We start from the raw sequence: 22,768 nt of genomic DNA, 5'->3' as shown, positions 1-22,768 counted from the left end.
GAGGCTGGCTGGAAGCAGGTATCTGGGATTTATTTATCTTCTATAATTGTAACTTTGTTGCCTTGAGAGGAAGCCACAGCTGGCCAGGGCAGGTGTGAAGCTTGGCTTTCTCCATCACCGGGGCAACCAAAACTCCTGCTTGCTCCAGCTCCGTGGCTGCCAGCCACCATCTTGGTTGGGTTAATTTGCATATAGTCACTCTGATTGGCTGGTGGGCATGGCTTGGGGGCGCAGTGAAGGTATGGTCAATTTGCATGTTTCTCTTTTATTAGATCAGATGTTTGGGTTTTAAGAGGCCCTTCTACTTCCATCATCCTGAAGATGACAAAGACATGATCACAGCATATATATGTGTGTGTGTGTATGTGTGTGTGTGTGTGTCTGTGTGTGTGTATATATCTCCCATACAATAAAAGGGTAATATGCAAATTTTCCCCTCGACTGGGAGTTAACCAGGAGTTCAACCAGGGGGTGGAGCCAGCTGGCCAACTGCCCAAAACCCCTCCTCCTGGCCTGATCAGCCCTGATTGGGGCGGGCCAGCTGGCCCCCACCCATGCATGAATTCGTGCACTGGGTCTCTAGTATATATATGACTGTGTAAGTGGTCTTCCCATGACCTTCCTGAGTCTCAGGGATGACTTGCTTGATCTGAGGGCCCTTTCAAAGAGATGTCCCCTTCTCTACAGATGCTGTGGTTTAAAGGGACCAAACAATAGATGCTACTCTGCAAGGGAGGACACAAGAGAACTGAACATGAACTTAGCTCTTAGAGTCTGAATGGGAAATAATAGTGTACAATTTATTTTAAAAATTACTGCTTTTTAACCTGGAATCACATTTGCACATCTCCCTCAAATTTATCAATTCAAGTTTCAAATATGTGCCTACTGTAACCCATATTGCCTTCACCCCTTTCCACAATCTGTCTCACCACTCTGCAAGTTTTCCCACATTATAAAGATATCATTACTAATTTAACTATTCTATAACAATTTTAATTGAATAGCACGTTTCCATGATTTATGGTGTTTGGGTATTTAGAATATACCTAAACTCTAATGTCTCTCTGCAGATTGCTTTTGCTTGAGAAGGGAGTTCTTGAACCAGCCTGCTGGGGTCCAAATCCACATTCCACCTCCACTGACCTAGCATGTCAGTACTCTCCCATGCCTCTGCATTCACTCCATGCCTCAGTATTCTCATCTGTACAATGGAGTCAATAAGAGTACTTCACTCATGGGAGAATCAACTAAGTTAATACTTAGAAAGTTTTGAGAACAGGTGGGACAGAAGCTGAAAGATTTTAAGGGACTTCAAATTTTTAGAGGTAAATTGAATTCAGGGAAGCTATCCTAATAATATTAATTGTCTCATTTCAAGAGCTTAAAAGAATTAACATGTAAAAAGTTTGGATGCTGAATTAGTAGTGACTTATTTCTTATTCATTCATCTACTCATTTATTGGCCAAATGTTTATTAACCTTCTAATACAAGGTCTCTTTCAGATAGCAATGAAAAGAAAAGTGATATTAAATTTTAATAGGCAGGTCAAAAGAGGAATCATACACGGTATTCGTTGTATAATTTGGTGGCTTTTTGCAAATATTTAAATCACAAACCCAAGGAAAATATTTAGGAGTAGGTTAAAGCTATAAAGGATTTCAAATCCATGAGAGAATCACTTCCATAAACCATATGTCAGTGAAGTTCATTAAACTGCACATTGCGAGAGCAATACCTTACACATTCAGCTTAAGGAATACCCAAAAAACATATTCAATCTTGGCAACTGCCATCTTGGATTTACTTTTCCAGAAGAGAGAATAATTTCAGGCAAACATTAAAACATTAACCCTGGCTTTGTTTGCTTTTAAACAGCCCAGGATTCAGCGCTCCTGAAAGGTACTGTATGAAATAACAACGAAACCCTAGTTTCTGGAGAAGCAACTCCTTTTTCATGAAATAAGTTTTGGGTGGGTTCTCAGCATCAATGAAACCCTACAGTAACTTCAGTTGCATTAGAGATTTTTACTTTTAAAGTCCCCCCTCAGTTAAGCAATCCCATTAAAACATGTCTACACGCAGGCACACTTCATTCACTTCTGTACTCTTGCATTTAATTTTGCAATAACTAGTCTTTGATTTTACATTTGGAAAGAAGACAAGTGATGATGAACTGATGCTTGATATAATTTCTATAGGGCCCTTCACATTTTACTGTACCTGAGTTATTTGAATATTGTTAAGTCACATTGTATATTTGAGAGATAATCATTTGGAAATAGGAACTCTTTCCATTTCTTCAGTCTATGGGTGTTTAGTCCTAATATCCCCAGTTGGCAAGAGGAGATCCCTGGGTTAGTGAGTATGTTACTTGGCTAGCAGTCAGAGGGCTGGTTAGTATGGAAAGCGGAACTGGAACCAGATGCTCCAAATCCTATCAGAATATTGATTCTACATTGTCACCTGCAATGGAAGCTTACTGTGTACACTTCATATTGGATGGGAGCCAGGATGTGCAGAAAGATGAATTAGAAGACCTGGGTCAATTCACTGCATCAAGAGAGCACAGAGAAAGATATGCTAAGAAGAAAAAGAAAATTGTCCCAATATTTTTCTCCTCAAGTTGAAAGAACCAATTTCTCAGAAGGACCAATTTTCACACAGTGGGTAACCCGCAGGGATTAGCACAAGGAGGTACCAAATTGCACAGAAGAGGAGGTAAGAGGCTGCCCACACCTTGCAAGATGGCTTTACATTTGGGAGCACAGCACAGAAGGCTGGTGGCTAAGCTGGAGGTCAGGTGTATCCTACTGGAGGGAAGGAGGGAACAGGATGGATCTTGAGGATAAGATGGCTTAAGGAAAAAGACATTCTCCTATAGGGTCCCCAACAATCTGGAGTTGCATATTTGTGACTCTGTTATTTCTGAAGCCTTTTTTTTTGGGGGGGGGGTGTACAGGGGTCTAAGTGATGGTGGCAGAGGGTGAAGACACTGGAGGAACTGCTCTCTTTCCCAGCCCTGACCATTTCTCCTCATTGAACCCAACTTGTATGCACACTCAGCTCCTAGCTGTCTTCTAGCATTAAGAGATGGCTGCACCCCACCTGGCTTTCTCTCACTGGTCCAAGGTAAAAATGGGGGAGAACCCTGGGAATTGCCCCAGGCAGTCCCAAGATCTCTGCAGTGGGTTCCAAGCTGGGCTGACTTAAGAACTGTTACTTCTGGTGTTTGGAGCCATTTTGACTCCACTCATAGTGGGTTTGCTGGGGGAGCAGCTCTAGGAAGAAGGCAAGACTTGCTTCAGCAGCTAAGTGGAAGCAGATCTCTAGTGCAAGCAGTCAAGGTAATACTTCTCCCTCCCTGGCACTTGAGCTGAAAAGACTGAAGCAAAATAAAAGGGCAATCTGTATGTAATTAAAAGCTCCTACTGGCAATTGCTTTTTTCCCCTTGTTAAAACAGTAGAAATCCAAATTTTCCACCTTCTCAGGCTCCCCACCTTCCCCTGCCACTTCCAGCTCTGAATTGCCACAGCTGGGAGAAGTGTCTCTAAGCAGTGCTGGCAGGAGCAGATCCATCAAAGAAAGAACTTTTTTATTTTTAATTAAAAAAATATTTTTTAACATATGGCATTTTCCCCAAGCAGTAGTTCCTAAACATTTTAGCCTAACGTTTGGAACGTATATATATTTGTTGCCATTGTGCATCCATTCTTTAAAAATTACTCATCTTGAAATTTTAATTAACTTTACAATTTCAAAACTTAGATGGAAAAATGACAATCAAATCACATCAATTATTCAGTAATCTGTAATCTGAAATTCTTAGAAATTCTAGAAGTTCTGCAATCCTCTTCTTTTGTTTATCATATATAGAAATTTGAAGAGAGAAACTATTCATTGTCTTCTAAACACTATTGTTCTTTGAATTCTTAGGATATGGGACTTTGTGCATAGTTTTAATTCTATGACTAATTAACCACATAGAAGGAGAAATTCATTTCATTTTATTCATTCAAATGTTTACCGAATTCCTACTATGGTAGGAATACATCAGGAAAAATAAGAGGGGCAAAATCTCTAACCTAGGGAACTTTTATTCTAGTAGGGAAAGATAAATGATAAGCCAATAAATACACAAATGTGTATGTTTGTCTGTGGACATGAAAAACATTGTGAATAAAATTGGTGTACTAGCCCTAACCTGTTTGGCTCAATGGATAGAGCACTGGCCCATGGACTAAAGGGTCCCAGGTTCGAGGAGGAGGAAAGGAGAGGAGGAATAATCTCACCAAGTAGAGGATTGAAACCAGTGTGACTCACATTTAAATGTACTTGTTATTTCATTGGTAAATAAAGCAGAACTAATAACATAAACAACAAAAACTTCCTCTTTTGGTGGTTCTTTGCCAGTGCTCTGAATATTAATTTTCCTGGTTTATTAAAGTGAACCAATGAATTGATCAAGGACATACAGAAGTTTGGAAGAAGATCAAGGAGACATTAAAAATAAATGGAAAAAAGATGTCCTATTCAATATTTTGTATTGAAAAGCCTGATTTCCCACAAGGAGAAAAAAAAATCAGGCTAGATCCCTACAGGACAGCATATAACATATAAATTCTAGGTAGAGTAAATATCTAGATATGAGAACAAACTTTTATAATTTTTAGAATAAATATGAGACTATCTTTTTGATGTCAGGGTAGAGAATGATTGAAAAAAAAGCAAAAAAAGCAGAAATCACAAAGTGATGAATAAATTAAATTTTACCTCAAAATTAAGACCTTTGTATAATAATAGACACTACAAATGAAAGGTAAGTTATGAACGGGACAAAGGAATTAGCAAACTGTATAACAGTAAGGTGATTAGTACTCAGAATATATACTGAACTTCTACAAATAAAACAAAGAAACAAACAACAACACAAAACACCCAGAGAATCCAATAGAAAAGGGTGAAATGCATAGAAAGGCCATTCATGGTAGAGAAATCCTCAGTGGCACAGTGATAGAGGAAAGCCTCTTGAACTACTCAGTACTTAGAGAAAACAATATTTTAAAAAAATATATTTTTATTTATTTCAAAGAGGAAGGGAGAGGGAGAGAGAGATATAGAAACATCAATAATGAGAGAGAATCATTGATCAACTGCTTTCTGCACATTCCCCACTGGGGACTGAGCCCAAAACCTGGGTATGTGCGCTGACCAGGAATCGAACTGTGATCTCCTGATTCATAGGTCAATGCTCACTCAACCAATGAGACATGCCGGCCAGGCGAAAACAATATTTTTTTAAAAGGAGAAAATAACAGTGAAGAAAAAAAAAGAAAGAGTATTACAAAGTAATGGATGAAAGTGATTTGTAAAAGGCATACTGGAAATACAGTTACTAGATGGTTCTTGGAATCCATCAGTTTTAAAAACAAACAATCAAAAATAAATATAATTATTGCCAAACCGGTTTGGCTCAGTGGATAGAGCGTCCCAGGTTCGATTCCGGTCAAGGGCATGTACCTGGGTTGCGGGCACATCCCCGGTAGGGGATGTGCAGGAGGCAGCTGGTCGATGTTTCTCTCTCATCGATATTTCTGACTCTCTATCTCTCTCCCTTCCTCTCTGTAAAAAATCAATAAAATATATTAAAAAAAATAAAATAAATAAATAAATAAATAAGTATAATTACAGTTTTTAGTAATAGTTGCCATTTAAACATCCCTATAGAATCTATAGTATAGATAGAGTTATAGTTAGATTTTTTTGTTTTTTTGGCAGGGGGAGGAAATCAGGGATAAAGACAAGAATTTTCCATACAATTTCCAAGTAGCTAAAACTCGAAGTATGTATTGGAAAGTGAGAAGAAGGACCGAGAAATACCCTCTAAAGAGAACTAGCATTTTGAATGACTAGTTAAGGGGGAAGAGAATTCAGAAAGAAAGATGGCCTTGGTACCAGGAGTAGAGAAAAACCCAGAAGCCAAGGGTGAAAAGTATTTCAAGAAGAAGAAGTTATCAGTGTCAAATGTTGCTGAAATATGCAAGAGATGAAGATACAAATACTTGTAGATTTTTAAAATTCAGAAATGGTCTCAATGCAGCGGTTCTCAACCTGTGAGTCACGACCCCTTTGGCAGTCGAACGAGCCTTTCACAGGGGTCGCCTAAGAACATCCTGCATATCAGATATTTACATTACGATTCATAACAGTAGCAACATTACAGTTATGAAGTAGCAACGAAAATAATTTTATGGTTGGGTCACAACATGAGGAACTATATTTAAAGGGCCAGAAGGTTGAGAACCACTGGTCTCAATGGATTCATCATGATGTGCTTGTCTAATTCCCTGCGGTGGGGTCTGAGAGGGCTGGACAACCTGGAGCCACAGCAGAGTGAAGCCCAGCCTTCTGCCTCTCCACTTCAACTCCCACACATTGGACTAAACAGTTATCTTTTTTCATGGCCTAAAGACATAATTCCATAGGTGCTCCTTAGAACTGTCAAGAGAAATGAGTATGTCTTTTGCTCCCCAAGAAAATTTACTTTTCTATTTATCTTCCATTTGCATTGTGAGAGTGATTAAGTTTCAAAACTCTAAAAAAAAAAGAAAAAAAAAGAAAAAAAAAAAAGAAGCTACTGCTGATCCTACAGAAATACATATGAGCACTGAGAACAGAATCTGCATCCACAAATCCATGGCCCTGAAACTGCAGCTGCCAGAGGCTGACCTCAGATTCCTGACTTGGAATCCAGTCAGTTTTTAGGAAGATGTACTGTATTCTGGGTCTTCGACCAACTTGACTTCTAGCTATCCCTAGCCCTCAAAATATTTCAGCACTAATAATCATAATGATATTAACCAACTATGAAGTGATTAGGTAATATATTATCTACAGAGGGTGGGCTAAGTCAGCTCTATCTAGAATTGGCTCAATTTTCCTTTGCTGGATCCAATCTGAGCATGTTTGTCTTACATATCAATTGTAACCAAACATAAAGGTCTTGTTAAAACAAGTTTATCTTCATTCAACTCAACTGTGGTCTCAGATTAGCTGTTGGGAACTTAAAGCATATTTATGGTTATTTTCCCCCTTGACGGTATGTCAAGCTATATATGGCCAAACTGTATGTCTCAGATCCTTTAAAATGTCCTAGATCAGTGATAGTGAACCTATGACATTTTTTTTGGTTGATTTTTTTTGTTAAATGGCATTTAAATATATAAAATAAATATCAAAAATATAAATCTTTGTTTTACTATGGTTGCAAATATCAAAAAATTTCTATATGTGACATGGCACCAGAGTTAAGTTAGGGTTTTTCAAAATGCTGACACACCGAGCTCAAAAGGTTCGCCATCACTGTCCTAGACTTTCTCTGTGACCTTTGAAAGCACAGGTGTCACACTTAATTTCATCCAACATATGTAGTTAAAGGTACATTGAATGTTTACTGATTTATGAAAGGATTCTTTTTTTTAAATCCTCACCGGAAGATATTTTTCAATTGATTTTTTTAGTAAGAGTGGAAGAGAGAGGGAAAGACAGAGAGAAATATCAATGTGAGAGAAACACATAGATTGGTTGCCTCCTGCATGAGCCCCAACCAGGGCGTAAGCCCGGGAGGACCCTACAACTGAAGTATGTGTCCTTGACCAGAATAGAACCCAGGACCCTTTGGTCCACAGGTTGATGGTCTATCTACTGAGTCAAACCAGCTAAGGTAGATTGTTTCTTAAAGGATTCACTATTGAGTTTTTAATAAGAAGCAACTATCTAATTTCATAAAATAATATTATTTACAGTATTTTGATTTATGCTGGATTTTTATATTTGAACTAGAGGCCCAGTGCACAAAATTCATGCATGGGTAGGGTCCCTAGACTTGGGTAGGATCCCTGGTGATCAGGGCCTATCAGGGCCTTCCTTCCTGCACCTGCCAGCTGCTGGCCAGGGCCTTCCCTTGTTCCACCCCCTCGTAGTCAGCGCACATCATAGAGAGCTGTCAAACTCCCAGTCAGTTGAATTCCTGAGGGGACAATTTGCATATTAGCCTTTTATTATATAGGGTGCTATGATTACTTTAGTCCCAGTTGGGCAAGTGCTCTAGACTTGTGCTGCAGACTGAATGTCTGTGTCCTCCCCAAAATTTATGGGTTGGGCCTAGGGACCCTACCCATGCACGCATTTTGTGCACTGGGCCTCTAGTTTAAATATTAAAATCCAGCATAAATCAAAATACTGTAAATAATATTATTTTATGAAATTAGATAGTTGCTTCTTATTAGAAACTCAATAGTGAATCCTCGCCCCCTATATTGATGGTATTATGGAGGTGATTAGCCTTTGGGAGATGATTATGAGGGTGGAGTCTTTATGAATGGGATTAGTACCCTTGTAAAAGAGGTTCCAAAAGCTCTTTCTGCTTCCTCCATGTGAGGACACAGATAAGATGGCATCTATGATCCAGTGAGCAGATTCTCACCAGACACTGAATCTTCTAGTTCCTTGGTGTTGGACTTCCCAGCCTCTAGAACTATGAGAAATTTCTGTTGTTTACAAGCTCCCTAGTTTATGGAATATTTGATATAGCAGCCCAAATGAACTAAGATAACTTTTAACCAAGCAACAGGGATCTTGGATCATAAATTAGTGAGTGACACATGTTTCAGCCCTAGGCTACTTAATTCTATGTAATTATGGGTATTTCTCTGCTAGATACAAGGGAGGGATGTAGACCAGCAAAGTCTGGATGCTTCAGTGCTTTCTGAGAAGTAATGTAGCAAAAGATGCTAAGAGAGCACAAGATGTACAAGAGGGGGTCCTGTCTGGACAAAGGATGAAGATGTAGCTGAGAGATGATTTGTCCCAATTCTTCTACGGCCATGCTGTTTGACTGACAAGAAGCTGAAACCAGACAGGCCACATCACCCTCTGCTCCTCAGACTAATTGGGGCATAACATGTCATAATCTGAACTCTCACGACTCAATTCTTACCATTATTCTTTTTTTCTATTTAGCTCCAGTGCATCACTTCTCATTGTTCCCTGAACATGTCAGCCCACTCCCATCTAGAAGCCTTGAACCACCTGATGCCTTTATTGGCATGCTCTCATCACAAGCACTACATGACTCACTCCCTGTCATTGTCCTTTCAGGCTGCTATAACTGAATATCATAGACTGGTTTATAAACAATAGAAATTTATTTCTCACAGTTCTACAGGGTGGAACCCCAAGATAAACACACTAGCAGATTCAGTGTCTGGTGAGAGTCTACTTCCTGGTTCATAGGTGGCTGTCTTCTTGCTGTGACCTCACATAGAGGAAGCTGCTTTTTTATAAGTACAGGAATATCATTCATGAGGGCTCCACCTTCATGATCTAATTACCTTCCGAAGGCCCCCCTCTTATTGCCATCACACTGGGGAGGGGTTAGGGCTTCAACACATAATTTTGAGAGGACACAAACATTCAATCTACAGCATTCCATCTGTCACCTCATGCAAATCTGCTCAAATGACACCTTCCTGATGAGGTTCACCTATAGCATCTTGCTGAAAATTGCAATCTGCTTCCCTCCCACCTTGTTCTTCCCAGTAGTCTCCTAACATGTCTACTTATATTTTTCTTTTTTCCCCATAGTACTTATTACCTTACAAAGTACTATAGAATGTTCCTCCTTGATCATGTCTACTGAGTACTGGCTACCTCCCTTTGGTGGAATTCATGCTCTAGAAGAACAGGGATTAATTTTGTTCTTACAGCTCTGTTCTATATCTCAAAGCTCAAAAAACAACTTCTGGCACATAGTAATAATAAATATTTTATGGATGAATGAATGAATGAAAAATTTAGAACATTGTTCAATGATAGAACAGAGGCTGCCTTGATTTTGTTCACCTTGATATCCTTAGCACCTACAATAATCTCCAGTAGTGAGTTTTTGTTGAAAGAGTGAATGAATGTTATTGGTGGGAGGAGGCGGTTCATAAAACCTATATAAATATTAGTTAAAAAATAAATACCTTTGGGCCAAGATTGAGGTACTTTCATGCCCAAATCCTTCCCAGAATTCTTTAGCTGTATTCAGGTCATAAAATTACCCAATCCTCTGCTGCAAGAAAGATTACTCTTTTTTTTTTTTTTTTAAATATATTTTATTGATTTTTACAGAGAGGAAGGGAGAGAGATAGAGAGTCAGAAACATCAATGAGAAAGAAACATCGATCAGCCGCCTCCTGCACATCCCCCACCGGGGATGTGCCCACAACCCAGGCACATGGCCCTGACCGGAATCGAACCCGGGACCTTTCAGTCCGCAGGCCGACGCTCTATCCACTGAGCCAAACCGGTTTCGGCAAGATTACTCTTTTTAGTTACCTGAAAACTCCAATAGCCCGAAACTACTTCGCATCTGTTGTACAAAGCCGCAGCACATGACAATGCTCTGCCTTGTGACATGTGTATAGGATTCCACTGTGTGAAACCTCTCTGTTCAGTGCTGTTTTCTTCTGTTGTCATTGGAGATCACAGGCTTCAGAGTCTGATGCCTTTCCCATCATGTCCCAGGCTATTACTCTCAGAAGGTCACTTTGGGTGGACCTCCATTTGTCATACAGGGTGTCCCCCCAAAATGTATACACACTTTGAATGACTATAAAGTCAGTGTCAGTTAAACCTGAAAAGGAGTAAAAATTAAGTGTGTTATCAGCTGTTTAAGAGTGAGTACATTTTTGGGGACATCCTATATTTTAAAACAATAACCACTCTTTAGGACTGCTGTGAAGCTGAAAAGGATGTGTTAAGTAAAATGCTTAGTAGATATTCCAAAACACATCACTATGCCCTCTATGTCTTTTCTATGCATGATTCTAATATTTCTGTTGCATTTTATAATTGAATAATGTGCATAATAATACATAATTATATAGAATTTTAAATAAGATCTGGAAATAGCTCAAGTGCCCATCAGTAGATGTGTGGGTAAAAAAACCCTGTGGTACATTTACACCATGGAATACTATGCAAGAGTAAAAAAGAAGAATCTCTTACCCTTTGGGACAGCATGGAGGGATCTGCTAAGTGAAATAAGTCAGAGAAAGATAAGGATCACATGATCTCACTCATATGTAGAATCTAGTGAACAAAATAAATGTTGAAGAAAATATATCCAGAGTCATAGAAGCACAGAACAGACTGTTGAATCTCAGAGGGAAGGTGAAGGGTGGTAGGGTGCAGGGGGAGGGTGGGTGGGTGGGTAGAAACAGATCAACCATAGAACTTGTATGCATACATGCATAACCTATGGACACAGACTATAGGGTGGTGAAGGCCTGGGCAGGGAGTGGAAGTGGTTTAGAAGAGGTCAGTTGGGGAAGAAATGGGACATATGTAATACTTTCAACAATAAAGACTTAAAAATAAAAATATTTTTTCTCATCCAAGGTCTAACCATTAGATAACTTTGTTCATTTATTTTCTGTTTTGCATTTTACACTGAGACGGTATAGTAGAAAATGCCTCTAGAAATTGGAATTAAAATACAGGCCATTTCATTTCTTTCCTCAGTGCAAGTTTAACTGGTGATGGCCATGAGAGGCTATTAATGCTGGGTTCCTTAAACTATATAGCATTGCATCAGAATATTTACTACAAGGGCAAAGCAATGACTCCTAAGGTATGTGTTATTTACATTTGAAAGGAGTTGATGGTGTTTCTATCCCTGATAAGTCAGGACTTATCACCAAGCAGAAAATGACCATGAAAAAATGAAACTGTAGTTTATAATGAGTGCCACAGCTCAATTATTGGAAATATTTCTTATTGAAATGCAATTAACATTTAGCATAACTTCTGAAATGAAATAAGCATATTAGTAGCAAATGCATTTGCTAATATTTTTCTGTGATCTACTTAGGTCTTCATAGATACCACTTGCATGATGTAAATCTTTCTGAGAAAGAGCACTTCTGTAACCTGCATACTTCCAAAGGCTAGGCTTTAAGCTTCCAGGCTATAAAACATACACCCTGTAAGAGGAGTAAATGGGAGCACTGAAGGATGGAAAACTTGGATAGGTCCGCACAGCTTCTAAGAGGTAGAGCTTTGATTTGAACTTGAAAGAGAAGCCAGTTAAGGCCAAAGGATATATGACCAGAGAACAGTGCATTAAGGTTGTCTGGAGGGCTTCCAGTCCATCAGCTTCAGAGCAGCAATAGTTTAATCTGTGTTATGTACGTGTCTTTTATGGAAAACAAAGATCCTATTTTTAAAAAAATCTATAAACAACTTGTGCCAAAGTACAATTTTTAAAAACTGAAAAACATGACTTTCATTTCAATAATGAACAAAACATAAACATGTTCTTTAACTCTTTAATGAGGAAACCAGTAAGATAGATTCAAAAGAGAATGAGAACTATCGGGCAGTGGAAAAGTAATTTTGTAATTACATTTCTGGATCAGATGTACAACTGGGCAGATACCTTCTTTGAAGACAGAAATCATTTAACTTCTACTAGACAAAAATCTACAGGTTAGCATATAAATCATAGAATTTAGTCCTTTAATCAATAGTACTTAGCAAGTCAAATAAAGTTACACTCTCTAAACCAGAATATAATCCTTAAGTGAGCCTGTTAACCAATGTTCCTATATGGTATCAGAATGACGTTACCTCGCTTTGCTTATTTCCAAGTTTTTGGATAACTTTTTCTTAACTCCTAGTAAGTGTCTTCCTGAAAATGGAAACTAGATTAGTAAATACAATGCAGATAATGTTTTATTTACAGATGGCTCTACAGTTTACTGTTTTATAATTCATAAGATGACCAAATGGTCAAAAAGGCACCCAGATGTTTCTGAGGAGGACGTGACTATTATTTTCTAAAAGAAGAAGCCAGATCTTCTCTCTAAAGAGTGTTACCAAAATATATATTTCATATGAAAATGATTATTTTTGTCAAAGTGGTAAGTAATAAACATCATGAAAATCTGAGAATGTCCATGACTTCCTCTCATATAGCACTTAGAAGTCAATGCAAAGGGGGAAAAGTGATGAATTGAAAGTGATTTCTGGGAAGATAAACAAATCTCTTTTTAGTGTTACAACCTCCTTTACCTTGAATATGGGTCCCTATGCACAGGGAAAAGTGACAAGACCTGGCCCAACACACTGGAAGCAAAGCCAAGGGTAGGATTGAAAGACTTGCCTTCAGTGGGCAGTGTTTTACAGAAGGAGCCTTTGCTGAAATGAAATTAAGAAGGGAGATACTGGAGCTGGTCTATGGCAGCACAGCAGAATGGATAACCTGCCCAGCGGCAGTGGCTCAGTGGTTGAGCATCAATCAGGAGGTCAGGGTTTGATTCGCAGTCAGGGCACATGCCCAGGTTTTCGGCTCTATCCCCAGTAGGGGGTGTTCAGGAGGCAGTCAATTATTCTCTCTTATCACTAATGTTTTTATTTTTCTTTCTTTTCTTCTCCCTTCCTCTCTGAAATCAACAATATATATATACATATATGTATATATACATATTGTATATATACATATATAAATATATACATATATACATATATGTATATATGTATATATATACACAAATATATACCCTAAATAATAAAGGGAAACATGCAAATTAACCATCCCTCCACTACCCTCAAGCCATGCCCACAAGCCACGCCCACAAGCCAATCAGGAGTGAGTATGCAAATTAACCCAACTAACATGGCAGTGGCCACAGAGCTGGAGTGAGCAGGAGGCTTGGGTTGCCCCTGGCGATGGAGGAAGCCAAGCTTCCCAACTGCCCTAGCCGGCCATGGGCTCCACTCAAGGCTACAAAGTTTCAATTATAGAAGATAAATAAATCCCTCCCAAAAAAGCAAAAAGAAACAAAGGAGAGGCTGGGAGCTTGGGTGGCCCAGCCTGAAAATGGCCATTAGCCCCTCACCCAGGCTGGCCAGGCACCCCAGTGGGACCCCCCCAGCCCCTGAAGGGGCTGTGGCCAGCATGCAAATAGCCATCAGCCCCTCACTCAGGCTGGTCAGGCACCCCAGCAGGGACCTCCACCCTGAAGGGGCTGTGGCCAGCCTGAAAATAGCCATCAGCCCCTCACCCGGGCTGGCCACACCCCCATGGGGTGAGGGTCCCCGCTGGGGGTCTTGGCCAGCCTGCAAACAGCAATCAGTCCCTCACCAAGGCTGGCCAGGCACCCCAGTGGGGACCCCACCCTGAAGGGGGTGTGGCCAGTCTGAAAATGGCCATCAGCCCCTCACCCAGGCTGGCCAGGCACCCCAGTGGGACCCCCACCCTGATCCAGGACACCCTTCAGGGCAAACCAGCCAGCCCCCACCCATGTACCAGGCCTCTAGTCTATATAATAAAAGGGTAATATGCAAATTGACCCTAACAGCAGAATGACTGGGAATGACTAGTCACTATGACACACACACACTGCCCACCAGGGGGCAGATGCTCAATGCAGGAGCTTCCCCCTGGTGGTCAGTGCGCTCCCATGGGGGGAGCTCTGCTCAGCCACAAAACAGGCTGATGGCTGCCAATACAGCGGTAGTGGTGGGAGCCTTTCCCGTCTCCTCAGCAGCGCTAAGGATGTCTGACTGCAGCTTAGGCCTGCTCCCCACTGGCAAATGGACATCCCCTGAGGGTTGCTGGCCTGCCAGAGGGATGTCTGACTGCCAGCTTAGGCCCTATCCCCTGGGGAGCGGGCCTAAGCCAGTAGGTGGACATCCCCCAAGGGGTCCCAGACTCACAGGCCGGGCTGAGGGACTCCCCTGAGCGCACAAATTTTTGTGCACCAGGACTCTAATACATATATATATATATATATATATATATATATATATATAATTTTATTTTTTTATTTATTTTTTAAAATTTCTGAGTCAATCATTCCAATGGCTTCTGAGACCTCTTACTGCCTGGGTTCCTCTTTGCATTCGGACAGAGAATTTCTATAAACACAGTGCTGTGTGTCACCCAGTGTCTGCATTCCCTTTGATTGTTTTATGTACAAAAACTTCCTTTATTGTACTAACTGTTCTCATGATGGTTAATCTAAATGCCCTGTAGGGTCAATTGATCCAACATGGAATCAAGACTTTTTAAAAATGAAACTTCTGAGAATTATTCAAAACTCCATTACTTTTGAATTCATAGCTTCCCATTGAAGCATTACAAACATATTTATTAAGGAACACACATTATTTTTGTTTGATCTACTCCCTAGTAAGTGCGATTTATTGGATTTGCAAAAACAACCTTTAGACAAATGTAACGGAATCATATTTTATGATATTACAAGGCTGCTATTCCCTGAGGTTACATGTTCTCTGATCCTTTTCTCCACTGGTAGGCCGCGTGGAAGCTTCCTCTATGAACTGCCCTCAGGGAAAGAGCAATGCAAAACGAGCTTCAAAACATGCTCTGAAACTGATAACAGAGACAACAGTCTTGCAAGTTGGAATAATTTAAATCCACAAGAAATCCATGGATGGGTCTTTCCTGGGGGAAAAAAGATGTGGGGGTTCTACCAAGCAGAGCCTGGAGTATTTAGAGCATAGAGTTTGTACTGCAAATTCAGGAGCAGGGATGGAGGGCTGTGTTAAGACTGATAGCTGTTTTCTTACCAAAAGGTCAGGAATTGGAGTAGAAAGGAGAGTAGAGGTCCTGAATGGTGCACAGAGCAAAGACCATGGGCTATTTCTTTACAATAAGGTGAGTTACAACATGGGACCGCCACATGTGTAGATAAGTGTTCATTATCATCTTCCCTAATGAAAGATATTATGTATATTTCTTCCACTCCACCTCTCCCTGTGCCACCCCCAGACCCACTATCCTCTCAGAATTTACATCACTTTCTGCAAAGGGGAATATCCTCACTTCCTCTGTGACAGCAGTCTGGTGTGATATTGGAACAAGGTTTCCTAGGATGAGTTCCAGAGAACATGATTGGAAAAACAAACCTCTGGATGCATCCTGCACATTTCGCCTATTAGAGATTTTATGAGTCCTGGGTAGGTTAGGAGAATGTCTTAATATTTCCCTGGAGGGTTTGACCATAGAAAATCCATGCAAACACAGATGCCCCTTTCCCTGTAATTATATGGATGTCCTATGAGGCTACTGTTCCTAGACTGTGCTGTGGGGAATACTGAACCTGCTCTCTAGCTGTAGGGTCATTGGTTCTGGGGTTGCCTCCTGATCTAGGTTTGCTCAACATAGGTTTAATGCCACTTAGTGTTGGCAGTATCAGATGAGAAGCGTGGTGCAAAATTGTCAGAATCTGGTCTATGGTAAGGTGCCCTGTTCCTTTCCTTTCCTATATACCTACTACCAGGAGTGTTCTGACTCACATCCTCTCCTGTCTATAGCCTCCTCTGACCTCACCTCGAAAGGAGACCATCTCCAGGAAGAGTACAGCTATTCCCCTGACATGCAATCTCTCTTCAGCTTCCAAAGCATTTGGTTTCACTGTAGTTAGAAGAATCTTAAAGGTCTTTAGTATAACGAAGTACTCTTGATTGCTGGTACTGAAAACATTCTGCTCTACATTATTATTATCTGGTATAAGACTATATCCTCTGTAGACAGACATTTCCCTAAAGACTGAGATTGTAGGTGCTTTTGTCTGTGAATTTTATGCATCTGGATGCTACTGAGATCCCAGACTTTGTGTTTGAGTCTCTTCAGGTGTAAAGATGGGAGGAAAATCTGCCCTAAGAGCATAAGGAATGAGGGAGAGGAGGTGAACTCCAGGGGGAGGGCTGGGGATTGAGCTTGGGGGCCTCTCTTCACATTCCCACTCCCCTTCCCATCCCACTTTTCCTTGCGGCAAAGCTGATAGGGACCCAAGCTGGCTCTAGGAAGAACATGTGATTAACAAACACAACTTTAAAAATGTTCCGGCTCACTTACAGCCCAGGATATGTAATTAACCTGATAAGCTACATCTGAGAAGCAGGAGTGAAGTCTGGTTTAGTGGAGTCTGGGGTTTGTACAAGTTGAGGGTCCTCTTTAAAAACAGAGAGGAGTTGGAAAGAGATTGCAATCTCACCTAATTATGGTACGAAATCTCACGTCTGCAAATTTTTCTGAAGTCTATGTAAATACATTTGTAGGTATCTCCTGGGATCTTGGAAGGACACAGGCAAGTGGGGGCCTTGAAGTGGAAGCCTCATGGGCTTCAGGATAAATCCAGCTTTTCTGGGCAGGGTTTTAAACACGAGAGATGTGGCCAGAAACATGCTCAATGAGTTCACCTTTGTTCATTTATGAACCCAACATGTAATTCCCTGGGTGGGTCTCAAGATGTCAATGATTCGGATTTCAGTTTTATTGAAAATTACCAAAATAATAGTATTGTACTAACAGAAGATGGAAAACCAGAGGGCTATCTTTTTTCAGGATCTTTGCAAAGAAAACATCCAGGTGCCACATATTCTAATTTTTGCGAATAAAAAAGCAAATCTTGACCCTTTGCGCTAAATCTTTCCAAAATTATAGCCCTAGTGTAGAAGAATAATTAATATTCATACTTTCAGGAGCCCTTCTAGGAAAATATAGACAAAGTGTGGACTGGCAAAACTTATATGCCAACTGGTGAATTTTAAAGCAAAGAGAGCCAGTGCTATTAAGATGAAAATAATTGCATATGATTCAGAATCCTAAATCATTACCATATGTTACTTGGGCGATTCCCAACTTAGGAAATATGTAAAAATGAAAAAAAACCCCTCCCGTGTTTTATTTTTAACCATTTTTTTTCTTGAGATGGCATCGAAACATGGATTTTAAGTGTACATGGATTTTAAGTGGTAGAGGCTAGATTTGAACACAGGCAAGCAAACCTGAGCCTTTGTGTTACTTTGCATAACAATTAGACGGGACTGATACCCCTTCACAAGAAGAATGCCTGTGTTTCCCTATAAGCTGATCTCTATTTTTCTGCATATCAATGTGCATGTCTACATGGGTGCCTGTGCATATTGTGTGGGTCAATATACACATGTATATAAACAGGTACTCCACTGTATCTAATTCTGTATGAACAGAGAGTAACCACTAGCAAATTCTTTAATCATTCTCATACTTATGTGAACAATTATAATTATTAATTTGTTTTAATAACATCTGAGTCCATATTGCATGGAACGGATGTGGAATGAACACATTATGTGTTGTTTTCTTAAAAGTCAAATGTAACAGGGAATCCCATATTTTATTCTCTAAATCTGGAGGCTTAACTCAATCTATTAACATCCAGCAGCAATACCTACATAGCACCGATGATGCCAGCCACATAACATGTTTTTATGTGTTTTAACTCTTGCAATAACCTCATGAGATAGTTATTGTCTCCATTTCATAGGTGTGAAAATGGAAGCACAGGGAAATAAACATTCTCTTACAAATTAAGTAAGTTAAACCTGGACACTGTGAGCTTTGGTGGCTTCCTGTCTTGTGGAGGTGGTCAGGGCCCAGGTTTTCCAGAGAAAAAAGTTCTGAGCTGCTTGAATATAGGGCAATGCTTGATCTAGATCCTTAACAATCTGTGTGGAGTACTATTATATACTTTTACTTTGAAAAATATTCACAGCAGGTGTTACCAATTGCCTACTGCAAATCATCACAACTCATAGAACCCTGAATTTTGAACAAATTCTGGGTGAGCCTTTCAAGATAAACTGGGTACAATGTATGCCACTTAACAGCCAAATGATTTAACTTGCTATTTGTCTAATATAAACTATTTAAATCAGTACCACCAACAGCCAAAATAAAGATTTCTGTTTTAACCTAATTCCAGTTATTATGCACCTCCTATGTGTCTGATCTAAGAGAAAGACACATAAAGAAGTAATAAATTTGCAATATACTGAATGTCAGGGTGGCGAGGTACACAGCAGCTAGCTCTATGCAGAGCAGAGCTGGGCTCTCCATCTCATGGTTAGGGGAAGACCAGAAGCTCCTCATGGAGATGTGACTGGACCTAATCTTAAGAAATAAAGTGCTCATGGAGTAGGAACAGAAAGGCTGTTGTAGAAGAAGTTCACAGAATGAAACAGAATCTTGCCTTTCATCATCATTAGGCAGCCAGACCCATCATTCCTTGAGCATAGTCCTGTATTTAAAAAAATGAAGCTATAGGGGCAGCCTAGAGGAGAAGGCTTGGCTCTCTGCAATGCCAGGAGACCATCAGAAAGAATACAGTTATACTATTATCTCAAGCTCTCTGCTTTTTAACATTTTTTTCTGATGCTGAAATAGACTAAGTACATGATTAGCTCTCAGTGCGTGTTGAATAGAGCAAAGAAGATCACAGAGAATGCTAGTGTCACCTGTCCTTACCCCACACTTAGACTGAAATATATACCCTATAACCACTGTTTTCTCAAAGCATTAATTCTTAAAGCTCATATGTGCTTGTAAGAGTCTCTTAACTTTAGACATTCAGTATTAAATAAAAGGTCTTTAAAATTGAAATGTGAATTCTCTTGAGAATTGTTAGTTTGTAGCTAAGGAGTGGAAAATAAAGATTTTGCAGAAGAATGAACTAGTACAGATATTGGTCAGACTGACCAAATATATCACAAAATGTTGGCTTCAGGACGTTTAATTTTGCTCTTAACGTAAGTCTTATTCCAAGCCTGGTCCCTGTTAACTAGAAAAGAAACATGGACTGTGTCTTCATGTTTCTCTAAAATGTCTCGTCACTTTGAAGTCCACAAGAGGCTCCACCAGGAGGCTCAGATGATGTAGTTGAGGCAGATGTGAGTACTGGTCTGGGAAGCAATGGGCTTTGAGTTTGCTCTTGGTTTGTTTGTTACTTGGAGGAGCCATCCAACCACTGGGTTTCCCCTCCTTTGCATATCTCAAAAAGGACAATTGAAGTCAACAATTACTTTGATCCCCTCTAGCTCTAAGAATTCCATTTCTATAACTGAAGTCCTTAGAAGAAATTACTTTTACCTATTTGCATTTCAAATCTTTTGAATAATAGACTAAGGGAAATTGCAAGTGACCAGGGCTAGTATCCAGAGAAAAGATGACAATACCTCTACTGACCCAAATGCATAAGGATTCAGAAACTAGGTAACATTTTGTTCATTAGATTCCACAGAGGAGTTAAATCATATGGTACTTGTCTTTCCCTGACTGGCTTACTTAATTAGCATAATGCTCTCCAGGTCAATCCATGCTGTCACAAAGGAGGGGAAAAACTAGATAACATTTAAAATAAAATTTCTGAAGCTTTACATTTTGCAATAGGAATTTGGAATAATTGCCACTTCTGATAGAAATATGACAGGTACTCCATTCAAATGCACATGTATTCCTTTCTTCTGTTGGCTAGAAGCCAGTGAAAACCTCAAAGGATTCTAAATAAGTAAATTGTAAAGTTGCTCTAGTTAGCAGTTGTAAGATCTATTCAGTATTTTATAACATATGTAGTGGTTTATTAGATGAAGATCTTATATTCCATATAGAGTCATATTTTTTAACCAAATAAAGATGATTTTACTGGACCAAATCAGACAATATTAACATTTATAAATAAATTTTGAACTTTATTGGATTTCTAGCAATCATATATGAATGAGTGGCTACAACAATTCTAATAATATATTTACTTCTGTCAGAAGCCACATTAGCAAACATAATAAGGAAACATAAGAAAATAAACATTGAAAATTGGTCTTTCAAGTCATCCATCATAGCATATGGATTTTATTTAATAAATGCCAAAAATAATTAAATTATTGTAAAAATTTAGCTAACTGTTTAGTATTAATTTTGGCTTAAAATAAAAAACCTAGAAAGTTGATAATATCTCATGTTCCAAAATGAATATATTTGATTTCCTAAAATAAAAACATATCACCATGAATTAGGTTCACACTGGAAACTCACAGACTGGCTTTGACATGTGGAAATTCTTCTAACTTCTTGGAACCTCAGTTTCTCATGTGTAAAAAGACTGGCCTGGTAATTTCAAAAGTGTCTTCAACCTATAAGAGCTTATAATTCAAGATAACGACTTTCAAAAAAATACCAAAAGGATCCCCAAACCAATTTGTTAGATCAAGTTCAAAGATCTAATGCAAAAAATACTCTGTGTTTCCAACATCAGCCAGTTTGTGAGGCTCGGCTATTTAGACCCAGCAACACTGATTAAGGGAGCGTACAGTGTTCCTCTACCATGAGGAAGAAAATGATCATTGTCTTAAATCAACAGATGTTATGCTCTCCTTTGAATGGCAGTTAGCTTTTCTTGGAAAATGCAAACATTAAGAACTAACCCTGCAGAACAGCAGAGGGCGGCACAGTCACAACCAAATCAGACAAAGGAAAACCTGGGCATCGGATCCGGTGCCAGGAAGTCCTGAGCCCCGTGTCTGAGCAAATGAGCCACAGCCAGGTGAGAACAAAACATTTTCCAAGTGAATCTGGGAATCTGCCAATGAAAATGCTTCACATTTCATCTCAGTATCCATGTCCAGATGCAGGGCTATGATTCTCTTTCTTGGGTCCCTCTGGAACATTTTACTCACTTTGAGACACTGTATATGATAGAGGTGGCAGTGCCAGGTTAGAGCATGCCCAGGGCAGGCGGGCAGGGGGCAGGAAGATCTTGGGTTTTGGTGCACAGAGAGTCACTGAAGATGGGGCAGCACAGCTTGAGGTTAGACTCTTCAGGTGGTGGCTTTATACATGAGAAAGTCTCTCGGGAAGCAGGGAAAAGGCTTGTGTGTCCCTGGAGGGTACAGGTCTAGGACGGATGGAGCTCACAGGAGGGCAGGGTTAGGGGGACTGTGGGAAAGAGCTTCGAAACACGTGAAGCCGCCCACAAGTGAGTCAGATAAACGTGGGAAGTCTCCAGGCAATGGCTGCCTGCACTTCTTCCACAGGCCTCAGAGATTTACAAGTCTGGTGAGAGGTTGGAGTTGATAACTAGGAATCTACAATTCTAATGCATTAATTATGCTTATCATTATGTCAAATACTATAGAGTATGATTTACTTCTAGGAAATAAGTATGCAATTACATATGCTTTTAAAACACAAGCTCATTATGTCAGCATAACAGGCTATAAAGACTGTCATGGACTCAGATGTTATTAAAACAAATTAATAATTATAATTGTTCACACAAGTATGAGAATGATTAAAGAATTTGCTAGTGGTTACTCTCTGTTCATACAGAATTAGATACAGTGGAGTACCTGTTTATATACATGTGTATATTGACCCACACAATATGCACAGGCACCCATGTAGACATGCACATTGATATGCAGAAAAATAGAGATCAGCTTATAGGGAAACACAGGCATTCTTCTTGTGAAGGGGTATCAGTCCCGTCTAATTGTTATGCAAAGTAACACAAAGGCTCAGGTTTGCTTGCCTGTGTTCAAATCTAGCCTCTACCACTTATTAACTGTGTGCCTGGGCAAGTTACTGCATCTCAGTGGCTCTCAAGTGTTCCCAGGAAAAGCAACATTAACATCTGCAACCCCTGGGAACTTGCTGGAAATGAAAATTTTCTGACCCACCCCAGGCCTCCTGATGAGAGGCTCTGGAGGTGGGGCCCAGAAATCTGTTTTAACGAGGCCTACAGGTAACTGCTGATGCACAGTAACATCTGAGAACCCCTGCTCTACCGCCATGTGCCTCAGTTTCCTCACTTATAAAATGGGGGCAGGTAGGGTATTGTGAGAAATAATTGAGTTGATATATCTCTACA

At 39.8% G+C, this 22,768-nt stretch overlaps 1 protein-coding gene across 1 annotated transcript in view; it reads right to left on the bottom strand.

Moving 5' to 3' along the window:
* FBXL7 (F-box and leucine rich repeat protein 7) overlaps window positions 1-22,768 on the bottom strand; it is a gene marked incomplete at both ends in the record, with an annotated part of 316,640 nt that overhangs the window by 53,611 nt on the left and 240,261 nt on the right. The window lies entirely within an intron of this gene.

This window comes from Myotis nattereri (assembly GCF_964212035.1).
Source record: "Myotis nattereri genome assembly, chromosome: 4".
Taxonomy (NCBI): Eukaryota; Metazoa; Chordata; class Mammalia; order Chiroptera; family Vespertilionidae; genus Myotis; species Myotis nattereri.
This window is presented reverse-complemented; position numbering and strand designations above follow the sequence as displayed.